Source organism: Salmo salar, chromosome ssa03, assembly GCF_905237065.1.
Source record: "Salmo salar chromosome ssa03, Ssal_v3.1, whole genome shotgun sequence".
Taxonomy (NCBI): Eukaryota; Metazoa; Chordata; class Actinopteri; order Salmoniformes; family Salmonidae; genus Salmo; species Salmo salar.
This window is the reverse complement of record NC_059444.1, coordinates 99324405-99341904: the sequence shown is the minus strand read 5'-3', so window position 1 is coordinate 99341904 and position 17500 is coordinate 99324405. Positions and strand designations below refer to the sequence as shown.

The 17500-nt window shown below is 38.1% G+C and overlaps 1 pseudogene; it reads left to right on the top strand.

The window, feature by feature from the left end:
* The window catches only part of LOC106595263 (glutamate receptor ionotropic, NMDA 2A-like), a 257219-nt pseudogene that overhangs the window by 148786 nt on the left and 90933 nt on the right, over positions 1 to 17500 (top strand).

Here is a 17500-nt window from a genome sequence, read left to right as displayed (position 1 = left end):
ACTTTATACTACAGCCCTATTCCCTATATAGTACACTACTTTATACTACAGCCCTATTCCCTATATAGTACACTACTTTATACTACAGCCCTATTCCCTATATAGTGCACTACTTTATACTACAGCCCTATTCCCTATATAGTACACTACTTTATACTACAGCCCTATTCCCTATATAGTACACTACTTTATACTACAGCCCTATTCCCTATATAGTGCACTACTTTATACTACAGCCCTATTCCCTATATAGTACACTACTTTATACTACAGCCCTATTCCCTATATAGTACACTACAGCCCTATTCCCTATATAGTACACTACTTTATACTACAGCCCTATTCCCTATATAGTGCACTACTTTATACTACAGCCCTATTCCCTATATAGTACACTACTTTATACTACAGCCCTATTCCCTATATAGTGCACTACTTTATACTACAGCCCTATTCCCTATATAGTACACTACTTTATACTACAGCCCTGTTCCCTATATAGTACACTACTTTATACTACAGCCCTATTCCCTATATAGTGCACTACTTTATACTACAGCCCTATTCCCTATATAGTGCACTACTTTATACTACAGCCCTATTCCCTATATAGTACACTACTTTATACTACAGCCCTATTCCCTATATAGTACACTACTTTATACTACAGCCCTATTCCCTATATAGTACACTACTTTATACTACAGCCCTATTCCCTATATAGTACACTACTTTATACTACAGCCCTATTCCCTATATAGTACACTACTTTATACTACAGCCCTATTCCCTATATAGTGCACTACTTTATACTACAGCCCTATTCCCTATATAGTACACTACTTTATACTACAGCCCTATTCCCTATACAGTGCACTACTTTATACTACAGCCCTATTCCCTATATAGTACACTACTTTATACTACAGCCCTATTCCCTATATAGTACACTACTTTATACTACAGCCCTATTCCCTATATAGTACACTACTTTATACTACAGCCCTATTCCCTATATAGTACACTACAGCCCTATTCCCTATATAGTACACTACTTTATACTACAGCCCTATTCCCTATATAGTGCACTACTTTATACTACAGCCCTATTCCCTATATAGTACACTACTTTATACTACAGCCCTATTCCCTATATAGTACACTACTTTATACTACAGCCCTATTCCCTATATAGTACACTACTTTATACTACAGCCCTATTCCCTATATAGTACACTACTTTATACTACAGCCCTATTCCCTATATAGTGCACTACTTTATACTACAGCCCTATTCCCTATATAGTACACTACTTTATACTACAGCCCTATTCCCTATATAGTACACTACTTTATACTACAGCCCTATTCCCTATATAGTGCACTACTTTATACTACAGCCCTATTCCCTATATAGTACACTACTTTATACTACAGCCCTATTCCCTATATAGTACACTACAGCCCTATTCCCTATATAGTACACTACTTTATACTACAGCCCTATTCCCTATATAGTGCACTACTTTATACTACAGCCCTATTCCCTATATAGTACACTACTTTATACTACAGCCCTATTCCCTATATAGTGCACTACTTTATACTACAGCCCTATTCCCTATATAGTACACTACTTTATACTACAGCCCTGTTCCCTATATAGTACACTACTTTATACTACAGCCCTATTCCCTATATAGTGCACTACTTTATACTACAGCCCTATTCCCTATATAGTGCACTACTTTATACTACAGCCCTATTCCCTATATAGTACACTACTTTATACTACAGCCCTATTCCCTATATAGTACACTACTTTATACTACAGCCCTATTCCCTATATAGTACACTACTTTATACTACAGCCCTATTCCCTATATAGTACACTACTTTATACTACAGCCCTATTCCCTATATAGTACACTACTTTATACTACAGCCCTATTCCCTATATAGTACACTACTTTATACTACAGCCCTATTCCCTATATAGTGCACTACTTTATACTACAGCCCTATTCCCTATATAGTACACTACTTTATACTACAGCCCTATTCCCTATATAGTACACTACAGCCCTATTCCCTATATAGTACACTACTTTATACTACAGCCCTATTCCCTATATAGTGCACTACTTTATACTACAGCCCTATTCCCTATATAGTACACTACTTTATACTACAGCCCTATTCCCTATACAGTGCACTACTTTATACTACAGCCCTATTCCCTATATAGTACACTACTTTATACTACAGCCCTGTTCCCTATATAGTACACTACTTTATACTACAGCCCTATTCCCTATATAGTGCACTACTTTATACTACAGCCCTATTCCCTATATAGTGCACTACTTTATACTACAGCCCTATTCCCTATATAGTACACTACTTTATACTACAGCCCTATTCCCTATATAGTGCACTACTTTATACTACAGCCCTATTCCCTATATAGTACACTACTTTATACTACAGCCCTATTCCCTATATAGTGCACTACTTTATACTACAGCCCTATTCCCTATATAGTGCACTACTTTATACTACAGCCCTATTCCCTATATAGTGCACTACAGCCCTATTCCCTATATAGTACACTACTTTATACTACAGCCCTATTCCCTATATAGTGCACTACTTTATACTACAGCCCTATTCCCTATATAGTACACTACTTTATACTACAGCCCTATTCCCTATATAGTGCACTACTTTATACTACAGCCCTATTCCCTATATAGTACACTACTTTATACTACAGCCCTATTCCCTATATAGTACACTACTTTATACTACAGCCCTATTCCCTATATAGTACACTACTTTATACTACAGCCCTATTCCCTATATAGTGCACTACAGCCCTATTCCCTATATAGTACACTACTTTATACTACAGCCCTATTCCCTATATAGTACACTACTTTATACTACAGCCCTATTCCCTATATAGTACACTACTTTATACTACAGCCCTATTCCCTATATAGTGCACTACAGCCCTATTCCCTATATAGTACACTACTTTATACTACAGCCCTATTCCCTATATAGTGCACTACTTTATACTACAGCCCTATTCCCTATATAGTACACTACTTTATACTACAGCCCTATTCCCTATATAGTGCACTACTTTATACTACAGCCCTATTCCCTATATAGTGCACTACTTTATACTACAGCCCTATTCCCTATATAGTACACTACAGCCCTATTCCCAATATAGTACACTACTTTATACTACAGCCCTATTCCCTATATAGTGCACTACTTTATACTACAGCCCTATTCCCTATATAGTACACTACTTTATACTACAGCCCTATTCCCTATATAGTACACTACTTTATACTACAGCCCTATTCCCTATATAGTGCACTACTTTATACTACAGCCCTATTCCCTATATAGTACACTACTTTATACTACAGCCCTATTCCCTATATAGTGCACTACTTTATACTACAGCCCTATTCCCTATATAGTACACTACTTTATACTACAGCCCTATTCCCTATATAGTGCACTACTTTATACTACAGCCCTATTCCCTATATAGTGCACTACTTTATACTACAGCCCTATTCCCTATATAGTGCACTACTAGCCCTATTCCCTATATAGTACACTACTTTATACTACAGCCCTATTCCCTATATAGTGCACTACTTTATACTACAGCCCTATTCCCTATATAGTACACTACTTTATACTACAGCCCTATTCCCTATATAGTGCACTACTTTATACTACAGCCCTATTCCCTATATAGTACACTACTTTATACTACAGCCCTATTCCCTATATAGTACACTACTTTATACTACAGCCCTATTCCCTATATAGTACACTACTTTATACTACAGCCCTATTCCCTATATAGTACACTACTTTATACTACAGCCCTATTCCCTATACAGTGCACTACTTTATACTACAGCCCTATTCCCTATATAGTGCACTACTTTATACTACAGCCCTATTCCCTATATAGTGCACTACTTTATACTACAGCCCTATTCCCTATATAGTGCACTACTTTATACTACAGCCCTATTCCCTATATAGTGCACTACTTTATACTACAGCCCTATTCCCTATATAGTGCACTACTTTATACTACAGCCCTATTCCCTATATAGTACACTACTTTATACTACAGCCCTATTCCCTATATAGTACACTACTTTATACTACAGCCCTATTCCCTATACAGTGCACTACTTTATACTACAGCCCTATTCCCTATATAGTGCACTACTTTATACTACAGCCCTATTCCCTATATAGTGCACTACTTTATACTACAGCCCTATTCCCTATATAGTGCACTACTTTATACTACAGCCCTATTCCCTATACAGTACACTACTTTATACTACAGCCCTATTCCCTATATAGTACACTACTTTATACTACAGCCCTATTCCCTATACAGTGCACTACTTTATACTACAGCCCTATTCCCTATATAGTGCACTACTTTATACTACAGCCCTATTCCCTATATAGTGCACTACTTTATACTACAGCCCTATTCCCTATATAGTGCACTACTTTATACTACAGCCCTATTCCCTATATAGTGCACTACTTTATACTACAGCCCTATTCCCTATATAGTGCACTACTTTATACTACAGCCCTATTCCCTATATAGTGCACTACTTTATACTACAGCCCTATTCCCTATATAGTGCACTACTTTATACTACAGCCCTATTCCCAATATAGTACACTACTTTATACTACAGCCCTATTCCCTATATAGTGCACTACTTTATACTACAGCCCTATTCCCTATATAGTGCACTACTTTATACTACAGCCCTATTCCCTATATAGTGCACTACTTTATACTACAGCCCTATTCCCAATATAGTGCACTACTTTATACTACCCTGGTCTTATTGACCATCTTCTAGTTGTTTAACACCTCATCTGTCACGCCCTGACCTGAGAGAGCCTTTTTATGTCTCTATTTAGGTTTGGTCAGGGTGCGATTTGGGTGGGCATTCTATGTTCTATTTTCTATGTTTTGTATTTCTTTTTGGCCTGGTGTGGCTCTCAATCAGGGACAGCATCGTTGTCACTGATTGGGAGCCGTACTTAGGCAGCCCTTTTCCCCACCTGTCCTTGTGGGTAGTTAACTTTGTTTGTGGCACTTTGCCCTGTAAGCTTCACGGTCGTGTTTGTATTGTTTATTGGTTTTGCTGGCGACATTCAATAAAGAGGAAAATGTACGCTCACCACGCTGCACCTTGGTCTACTTCATCCGACGGTTGTGACATCATCCATATTTATATATTATATTTATTTAACTTTTGTTTAACAAGTCAGTTAAGATCAAATTCTTATTTACAATGACGGCCTACCAAAAGGCAAAAGACCTCCTGCGGGGACAGGGGCTGGGATTAAATAAATAAATAAATAAATAAATAACATATACATTTAGGACAAAACACACATCAAGACAAGAGAGACAACACAACACTACATAAAGAGAGACCTAAGACAACAACATAGCAAGGCAGCAACACATGACAACACAGCATGGTAGCAACACAACATGGCAACAACATGGTAGCAACACAACATGGCAACAACATGGTAGCAACACAACATGACAACAACATGGTAACAACACAACATTTACATGGTACAAACATTATTGGGCAAAGTCAACAGCACAAAGGTCAAGAAGGTAGAGATGAGGGCTGCAGTAGATATCTCAGATAGGGGGGAGTGAGGCCTAAGAGGGTTTTTATAAATAAGCATCAACCAGTGGGTCTTGTGATGGGTATACAGAAATGACCAGTTTACAGAGGAGTATAGAGTGCAGTGATGTGTCCTATAAGGAGCATTGGTGGCAAATCTGATGGCTGAATGGTAAAGAACATCTAGTCGCCGAGAGCCCTCTTACCTGCCGATCTATAAATTACGTCTCCGTAATCTAGCATGGGTAGGATGGTCATCTGAATCAGGGTTAGTTTGGCAGCTGGGGTGAAAGAGGAGCGATTACCATAGAGGAAACCAAGTCTAGATTTAACCTTAGCCTACAGCTTGGATATGTGCTGAGAGAAGGACAGTGTACCATCTAGCCATACTCCCAAGTACTTGTATGAGGTGACTACCTCAAGCTCTAAACCTTCAGAGGTAGTAATCACTCCTGTGGGGAGAGGGGCATTCTTCTTACCAAACCACATGACCTTTGTTTTGGAGGTGTTCAGAACAAGGTTAAGGGTAGAGAAATCTTGTTGAACACTAAGAAAGCTTTGTTGTAGAGCACAATATCTGGGAAGGGGCCAGCTGAGTATAAGACTGTATCATCTGCATATAAATGGATGAGAGAGCTTCCTACTGCCTGAGCTATGTTATTGTTGTAAATTGAGAAGTTGCGTGGGGTCTAGGATTGAGCCTTGGGGTACTCCCTTGGTGACAGGCAGTGGCTGAGACAGCAGATGTTCTGACTTTATACACTGCACTCTTTGAGAGAGGTAGTTAGCAAACCAGGCCAAAGACCCCTCAGAGACACCAATACTCCTTAGCCGGCGCACAATAATGGAACGGTCTACCGTATTAAAAGCTTTGGCCAAGTCAATAAAAATAGCGGCACAATATTGCTTAGAGTCAAGGGCAATGGTGACATCACTGTGGACCTTTATTAAACATCCATAACCTGAGCGGAAACCAGATTGCGTACCAGAGAGAATACTATAGACATCAAGAAAGCAAGTCAGTTGAGTATTTTCCAACACTTTTGATAAACAGGGCAAAAGAGAAATAGGCCTATATCAGTTAGGATCAGCTTGATCTCCCCCTTTAAATAAAGGACGAACCGTCGCTGCCTTCCAAGCAATGGGAACCTCCCCAGATCAAATCAAATCAAATCAAATGTATTTATATAAAGCCCTTCTTACATCAGCTGATATGTCAAAGTGCTGTTACGGAAACCCAGCCTAAAAACCCCCAGAGAGGAGAGACAGGATAAAAAGAGATGTCAGAGAGAGGTTTGCTGATGATAGGAGCAGAAACCTTAAAGAAGAAAGGGTCTAAACCATCTGACCCGGATGTTTTTTTGGGGGGGTCAAGTTTAAGGAGCTCCTTTAGCACCTCGGACTCAGTGACCGCCTGCAGGGAGAAACTTTGTAGCAGGGCAGGACGAAAAGAGGGAGAAGCATCGGGGACTAGTCGCATTAGAAGGGGTGGGTGATGAGGAAATGTTGGACGGGCAAGGAGGCATGGCTGAGTCAAATAGGAATCCTGACTTAATGAAGTGGTGATTTAAAGAGCTCAGCCATGTGCTTCTTGTCAGTAACAACCACATCATCAACATTAAGGGACATGGGCAGCTGTGAGGAGGAGGGTTTATTCTCCTGGTCTTTAACTGTTTTCCAGAACTTCTTGGAGGTTAGACACACAGAGAGAGAACTGCTCCTTAAAGTAACTAACTTTGGCCTTCCGGATAACCTGAGTGAACTTATATCTCATTTGCCTGAACGAGAGCCAGTCAGCATGAGTATGCGTGTGCCGAGTCTTTCGCCAAATGCAATTCTTGAGGTGGTAGTAACTCTGCAAGATCACGGTCGAACCAGGGGCTGAACCCGTTTTTAATTCTAATATACCCTGGTCTAATTAACCATCTAGTTGTTGTTTAACACCTCATCCATATTCCCTGGTCTAATTCACCATCTAGTTGTTGTTTAACACCTCATCCATATTCCCTGGTCTAATTCACCATCTAGTTGTTGTTTAACACCTCATCCATATTCCCTGGTCTAATTCACCATCTAGTTGTTGTTTAACACCTCATCCATATTCTCTGGTCTAATTCACCATCTAGTTGTTGTTTAACACCTCATCCATATTCCCTGGTCTAATTCACCATCTAGTTGTTTAACACCTCATCCATATTCCCTGGTCTAATTCACCATCTAGTTGTTGTTTAACACCTCATCCATATTCCCTGGTCTAATTCACCATCTAGTTGTTGTTTAACACCTCATCCATATTCCCTGGTCTAATTGACCATCTAGTTGTTGTTTAACACCTCATCCATATTCCCTGGTCTAATTCACCATCTAGTTGTTTAACACCTCATCCATATTCCCTGGTCTAATTCACCATCTAGTAGTTGTTTAACACCTCATCCATATTCCCTGGTCTAATTCACCATCTAGTTGTTTAACACCTCATCCATATTCCCTGGTCTAATTCACCATCTAGTTGTTGTTTAACACCTCATCCATATTCCCTGGTCTAATTCACCATCTAGTTGTTGTTAACACCTCATCCATATTCCCTGGTCTAATTCACCATCTAGTTGTTTAACACCTCATCCATATTCCCTGGTCTAATTGACCATCTAGTTGTTGTTTAACACCTCATCCATATTCCCTGGTCTAATTCACCATCTAGTTGTTGTTTAACACCTCATCCATATTCCCTGTTCTAATTAACCATCTAGTTGTTGTTTAACACCTCATCCATATTCCCTGGTCTAATTCACCATCTAGTTGTTGTTTAACACCTCATCCATATTCCCTGGTCTAATTAACCATCTAGTAGTTGTTTAACACCTCATCCATATTCCCTGGTCTAATTCACCATCTAGTTGTTTAACACCTCATCCATATTCCCTGGTCTAATTGACCATCTAGTTGTTGTTTAACACCTCATCCATATTCCCTGGTCTAATTCACCATCTAGTTGTTGTTTAACACCTCATCCATATTCCCTGGTCTAATTGACCATCTAGTTGTTGTTTAACACCTCATCCATATTCCCTGGTCTAATTCACCATCTAGTTGTTGTTTAACACCTCATCCATATTCCCTGGTCTAATTCACCATCTAGTTGTTGTTTAACACCTCATCCATATTCCCTGGTCTAATTCACCATCTAGTTGTTTTAACACCTCATCCATATTCCCTGGTCTAATTGACCATCTAGTTGTTGTTTAACACCTCATCCATATTCCCTGGTCTAATTCACCATCTAGTTGTTGTTTAACACCTCATCCATATTCCCTGGTCTAATTCACCATCTAGTTGTTGTTTAACACCTCATCCATATTCCCTGGTCTAATTCACCATCTAGTTGTTGTTTAACACCTCATCCATATTCCCTGGTCTAATTCACCATCTAGTTGTTTAACACCTCATCCATATTCCCTGGTCTAATTCACCATCTAGTTGTTTAACACCTCATCCATATTCCCTGGTCTAATTCACCATCTAGTTGTTGTTTAACACCTCATCCATATTCCCTGGTCTAATTCACCATCTAGTAGTTGTTTAACACCTCATCCATATTCCCTGGTCTAATTCACCATCTAGTTGTTTAACACCTCATCCATATTCCCTGGTCTAATTCACCATCTAGTTGTTTAACACCTCATCCATATTCCCTGGTCTAATTGACCATCTAGTTGTTTAACACCTCATCCATATTCCCTGGTCTAATTCACCATCTAGTTGTTGTTTAACACCTCATCCATATTCCCTGGTCTAATTCACCATCTAGTAGTTGTTTAACACCTCATCCATATTCCCTGGTCTAATTCACCATCTAGTTGTTTAACACCTCATCCATATTCCCTGGTCTAATTGACCATCTAGTTGTTTAACACCTCATCCATATTCCCTGGTCTAATTCACCATCTAGTTGTTTAACACCTCATCCATATTCCCTGGTCTAATTCACCATCTAGTTGTTTAACACCTCATCCATATTCCCTGGTCTAATTCACCATCTAGTTGTTTAACACCTCATCCATATTCCCTGGTCTAATTCACCATCTAGTTGTTGTATATCTGTATACCTGTAGCTGTTGTCAGTGGTATGGGGATCTCCTGTAGCAGATGTTAGACTGACATCTGGTTGAAGTGTGGGATGTAGGTTTGACGTGGTTCATTATGAACTGTTTATTCTGGTAGTGGTAGTGGTTGTCCAGTTAACATCATTTATTTCCATCTTTCTTTTCTGTCTGTTGGATATGGGGTAGGAATAGTAACACTACCTCTCTCTTCTCTCTTCTCTCTCCATCAGGATGATAAATAACTCTTCTCTCTCTCTTCTCTCTCGCTCTCTCTCTCTCTCTCTTCTCTCTTCTCTCTCCATCAGGACGATAAATAACTCTTCCCTCTCTCTTCTCTCTTCTCTCTCTCTCTCTCTCTCTCCATCAGGACGATAAATAACTCTCTCTTCTCTCTCTCTCTCTCTCTCTTCTCTCTCTCTCTCTCTCTCCATCAGGACGACAAGTCAACGTTTTTCCAGTTTGGAGCTTCCATCCAGCAGGAGGCGCTGTTGATGTTGAGCATTATGGAGGAGTACGACTGGCACATCTTTTCTATAGTCACCTCCAAGTTCCCCGGATACCAGGAGTTCATCAACATCCTCAAGAGCACCGTGGACAACAGGTATGTATAGACATACTCCAAGTTCCCCCGATACCAGGAGTTTATCAACATCCTCAAGAGCACGTAGCATGTATGTAGCGTTATATATAATATACAATAACATATACTGTAGGAATATATATAATATACAATAACATATATCATTATATATAATATACAATAACATATACTATAGGAATATATATAATATACAATAACATATATCATTATATATAATATACAATAACATATACTATAGGAATATATATAATATACAATAACATATATCATTATATATAATATACAATAACATATACTGTAGGAATATATATAATATACAATAACATATATCATTATATATATAATATACAATAACATATACTGTAGGAATATATATAAAATACAATAACATATATCATTATATATAATATACATTAACATATGTCATTATATATAATATACAGTTACATATACTGTAGGAATATATATAATATACATGAACATATGTCATTGTATATAATATACATGAAGATATACTGTAGGAATATATATAATATACATTAACATATGTCATTATATATAATATACAGTAACATATGTCATTATATATAATATACAGTTACATATACTGTAGGAATATATATATATATAATATACATTAACATATGTCATTATATATAATACACATTAACATATGTCATTATATATAATATACAGTTACATATGTCATTATATATAATATACAGTAACATATACTGTAGGAATATATATAATATACAATAACATATATCATTATATATAATATACAATAACATATACAGTAGGAATATATATCAAATACAATAACATATATCATTATATATAATATACATTAACATATGTCATTATATATAATATACAGTTACATATACTGTAGGAATATATATAATATACATGAACATATGTCATTATATATAATATACATGAAGATATACTGTAGGAATATATATAATATACTTTAACATATGTCATTATATATAATATACAGTAACATATGTCATTATATATAATATACAGTTACATATACTGTAGGAATATATATATATATATATATATATATATATAATATACATTAACATATGTCATTATATATAATATACATTAACATATGTCATTATATATAATATACAGTACCATATGTCATTATATATAATATACAGTAACATATACTGTAGGAATATATATAATATACAATAACATATATCATTATATATAATATACATTAACATATGACATTATATATAATATACAGTACCATATGTCATTATATATAATATACAATAACATATACTGTAGGAATATATATAATATACAATAACATATGTCATTATCTATAATATACATTAACAAATACTGTAGTAATATATGTATAATATACATTAACATGTACTGTAGGAATATATATAATATACATTAAAATATACGGTAGGATTATACATAAAATACATTACAATATACCATTAAATATAATATATATTAACATATACTGCAGGAATATATAAAATACACATTAACATACAGTTGAAGTCGGAAGTTTACATACTCTTTGGTTGGAGTCATTAAAACTCATTTTTCAACCACTCCTCAAATTTCTTGTTAGCAAACAATATTTTTAGCAAGTCAGTTAGGATATCTACTTTCTGCATGACACAAGTCATTTTTCCAACAATTGTTTACAGACAGATTATTTCAATTATAATTAACTGTATCACAATTCCAGTGGGTCAGAAGTTTACATACACCAAGTTGACTGTGCCTTTAAACAGCTTGGAAAATTCCAGGAAATGATGTCATGGCTTTAGAAGCTTCTGATAGGCTAATTGACATAATTTGAGTCAATTGGAGGTGTACCTGTTGATGTATTTCAAGGCCGACCTTTAAACTCAGTGCCTCTTTGCTTGACATCATGGGAAAATCAAAAGAAATCAGCCAAGACCTCAGAAAAGAAATTGTAGACCTCCACAAGTCTGGTTCATCCATGGGAACAATTTCCAAACGCCTGAAGGTACCAAGTTCATCTGTACAAACAATAGTTTGCAAGTATAAACACCATGGGACCACGCAGCTGTCATACCGCTCAGGAAGGAGACGCGTTCTGTCTCCTAGAGATGAACGCAGTGTCACGCCCTGCTCCCGCTCTTCCCCTGGCGCTCGAGGGCGCCAGGCTGCCCTGCATTACGCACTCCTGCCACCATCATTTACGCACACCTGTGTGGTGTCTTTGGCTATGCCGGATTAAGTGATATGACATGCTATTCTATAAAATAATTCCTCTTAAGCTAATCAGGTAAATGTAATTAACTAGAAAGTTGGGGCACCACGAAATAATGTTTATAGAGCTGTTATCTTCTGAATAAACTCTTAAAGACCTGGTAATCTTTTACATCAATAGCAGTCAATATATAATCATCACTTTATTCACTCTCATCTGAAAGTTGTAAATTCTTGGTTATCTTCAATACAAAATTTGGTTTAATTATTTATTTACTAAATACCTAAATAATCACACAGAATTACATCTACACAGAATGGATGATACATTGATTACAAATGATGTCATAAAGAAAATGTCCCTGGTGGAAATGTCCTCTGGTCTGATGAAACAACAATAGAACTGTTTGGCCATAATGACCATCGTTATGTTTGGAGGAAAAAGGGGGAGGCTTGCAAGCCGAAGAACATCATGTTGTGGGGGTGCTTTGCTGCAGGAGGGACTGGTGCACTTCCCAAAATAGATGGCATCATGAGGCAGGAAAATTATATGGATATATTGAAGCAACATCTCAAGACATCAGTCAGGAAGTTAAAGCTTGGTCACAAATGGATCTTCCAAATGGACAATGACCTTAAGCATACTTCCAAAGTTGTGGCAAAATGGCTTAAGGACAACAAAGTCAAGGTATTGGAGTGGCCATCACAAAGCCCTGACCTCAATCCTATAGAAAATCTGTGGGCAGAACTGAAAAAGTGTGTGCGAGTAAGGAGGCCTACAAACCTGACTTAGTTACACCAGCTCTGTCAGGAGGAATGGGCCAAAAATCACCCAACTTATTGTGGGAAGCTTGTGGAAGACTACCCCAAAACGTTTGACCCAAGTTAAACAATTTAAAGGCAATGCTATTGTCACGTCCTGACCTTAGAGAGACGTTTTATTTCTCTATGTGGTTAGGTCAGGGTGTGATGTGGGGTGGGCATTCTATGTTATCTATTTCTTTGTTTTTGGCCGAGTATGGTTCCCAATCAGAGACAGCTGTCTATCGTTGTCTCCGATTGGGAATCATACTTAGGCAGGCCTTTTTCCCCACCTGTGATTGTGGGATCTTGTTTTTGTGTAGCTGCCTGTGAGCAGCCCCAGAACATCACGTTTTTTGGGGGGTTTTTTCTCCTGTTTTTGTTGTTTTGGTGAGTTTCATCTTCATTAAAAGACGTGGAATTCCATGCACGCTGCGTCTTGGTTTATTTATGATCGGGAGTTTGAAGATAGCGAACGTGACACAAACAGTATAAAGGCAATGCTACCAAATACTAATTGAGTGTATGTAAACTTCTGACCCACTGGGATTGTGATGCACATTGAAAGTGAAAGAAATAGTGAAAGAAATAAAAGCTGAAATAAATCATTCTCTCTACTATTATTCTGGCATTTTACGTTCTTAAAATAAAGTGGTGATCCTAACTGACTTAAAAAAGGGAATTTTTACTAGGATTAAATGTCAGGAATTATGAAAAACTGAGTTTAAATGTATTTCGCTAAGGTGTATGTAAACTTCCGACTTCAACTGTATGTCATTATATATAATATACATTAACATATTACATTATGTTAATGTAATATTACACTGCCTGTGACAAAACATTAGGAACACCTTCTCTTTCCATGACATAGACTGACCAGGTGAATCCAGGTGAAAGCTATGATCCCTTATTGATGTTACCTGTTAAATCCACTTCAATCAGTGTAGATGAAGAAGGGGAGGAGACAGACGGGTTAAAGGAAGGATTTTTAAGCCTTGAGACAATTGAGACATGGATTGTGTATGTGTACCATTCAGAGGGTGAATGGACAAGACAAAAGATTGAAGTGCCTTTGAACAGGGGTTTGGTAGTAGGTGCCAGGCGCACCGGTTTGAGTCAAGAACTGTAACGTTGCTGGGTTTTTCACACTCAGTTTCCCAACAGTGTATCAAGACTAGTCCACCACCCGAATATATTATATAGTACCAAGAGTTTATTAACTTCCTCAAGAGAACTGTCGACAACAGGTATATATACACATTAGCATATAGCATTAAATATAATATATTAACATATACTGTAGGATTATATATAATATACATTAACATATACTGTAGGATTATATATAATATATATTAACCTATACTGTAGGAATATAAATAATATATATATTAACAAATGTTATTATATATAACATACATGAACATATACTGTAGGAATATATATAATATACATTGACATATACTGTTAGATTATATCTAATACACATTAACATATGTCATTATATATAATACACATTAACATATACTGTAGGAATATATATAATATACATTATCATATAGGATCATATACAATATACATTATCATATAGCATTATATATAATATACATTATTATATAGGATTATATATAATATACATTAACGTATAGGATTATATATTATATACGTTATCATATAAGATTATATATAATAACCATTAACATATAGGATTATATCTCATATACATGATCATATAGGATAATATACAGTATAATATTTACATTAACATATAGGACTATATATTATATATTAACATATAGGATCATATATAATATACATTAACATATAGGATTATATATACTATACATTAACATATAGGATTATGTACAGTATAATATATACATTAACATATAGGACTATATACAGTATAATATATACATTAACATATAGGATTATATGTCTACAAAACATTAGGAACACCTTCCTGATATTGAGTTCCACCCCCTTTTGCCTTCAGAACAGTCTCAATTCGTCGGGGCTGTGACTCTACAAGGTCTCAAAAGTTTTCCACAGGGATTCTGGACCTGTAGCACATATAACGTTAGATGGTGTTTTAACTGTTCGTCCCCTCTCTCTCTCTATCTCTCTCTCCCTCTCTCTATCTCTCTCTCCATCTCTCTCTCATCTCTCCATCGCTCTCATCTCTCCCCATCTCTCTCCACCTCTCTCCATCTCTCTCCATCTCTATCGCCATCTCTCTCCATCTCTCTCTCCATCTCTCTCATCTCTCCCCACCTCTCTCCACCTCTCTCATCTCTCCATCTCTCCATCTCTCTCTCATATCTCCATCTCTCTCCATCTCTCTCTCCATCTCTCTCATCTTTCCATCTCTCTCCCATCTCTCCATCTCTCTCCATCTCTATCTCCATCTCTCTCCATCTCTCGCTCCATCTCTCTCATCTCTCTCTCCACCTCTCTCCACCTCTCTCCATCTCTCCCATCTCTCCATCTCTCTCTCCATCTCTCTCCACCTCTCCATCTCTCTCCACCTCTCTCCACCTCTCTCCATCTCTCTCCACCTCTCCTCATCTCTCTCCACCTCTCTCCATCTCTCTCCATCTCTCTCCACCTCTCTCCATCTCTCTCCATCTCTCTCCATCTCTCTCCATCTCTCTCCACCTCTCTCCACCTCTCTCCACCTCTCTCTATCTCTCTCTATCTCTCTCCACCTGTAGTTTTGTAGGCTGGGACCTGCAGCACATCATAACGTTAGATGCTGTGGAAGAGGACAGTAAGAGTCAGATCATGTTGAAGAAGGTCCAATCCCCGGTGGTTCTGTTGTACTGCTCTAAAGACGAGGGAGTGTTTATCCTGGAGGAGGCTCGCTCCCTGGGCCTCACCGGGTTTGGATACATCTGGATCGTCTCCAGCCTGACCTCTGGCACCACCGAGACGGTACCAGAGGAGTTCCCCTCGGGCATGGTGTCCGTCTCCTCTGAGGACTGGGATTATCCTCTGGAGGCGCGGGTGAGGGACGGGTTGGGCATCATAACGTCCGCGGCCTCCGCCATGCTGGAAGAGTACGGAGAAATCCCTGAAGCTAGGACTTCCTGTTACGGGACACAGCCGGAGAAGCCTTCCAAGGTTCCTCCACTCGCTCTGCACAAGTAAGACATGGAGACGGGGAGTGTGTGTGTGTGTGTGTGTGTGTGTGTGTGTGTGTGTGTGTGTGTGTGTGTGTGTGTGTGTGTGTGTGTGTGTGTGTGTGTGTGTGTGTGTGTGTGTGTGTGTGTGTGTGTGTGTGTGTGTGTGTGTGTGTGTGAGAATTGCTGTTACCTGCTTTCTCATGGTACTAGTTTGTCTCCTAACTGCCTAGCAACATGTTCCTGAGACAGAGAGAGAGAGTTAGAACTGAGGAAGAGGAGAGGACAGAGAAGAGGGAAGAGAGAGAGAGGTCGCCTGGTCTAGGGATCTCCAAATCTAAAGGAGGGCTTGATGAGACATCTCTCCTTTCTCCTCTCTCCTTCTGTTCAACTCCTCTTCTCTCATCCTGTCTTCACTCAGCTCACAGCATGCAGTGGGAGTTGTTGCAGGTCCTGCCAGGTGTGTGTGTGTGTCTGCCAGCCCAGGGTCTGCCCATCCATCTGCCTGATGAGGGAGTCGGCTGAGAGGGGAGAGAGAAGGGTGTGAAAACAGAAAGGGAGAGGACGAGGGAGGATGGAAAGAGCAGGAATAGAGTAGAACAGAGTCATGAGAAAAGAGGACAGGAAGTAGACTACAGCTGTGAGGGAGAAGCAGAACATAGTCTGGAAGAGAGAGGAGCAGAACATAGTCTGGAAGAGAGAGGAGCAGATCATAGTCTGGAAGAGAGAGAAGCAGAACATAGTCTGGAAGAGAGAGAAGCAGAACATAGTCTGGAAGAGAGAGAAGCAGAACATAGTCTGGAAGAGAGAGAAGCAGAACATAGTCTGGAAGAGAGAGAATCAGAACATAGTCTGGAAGAGAGAGAAGCAGAACATAGTCTGGAAGAGAGAGGAGAAGAACATAGT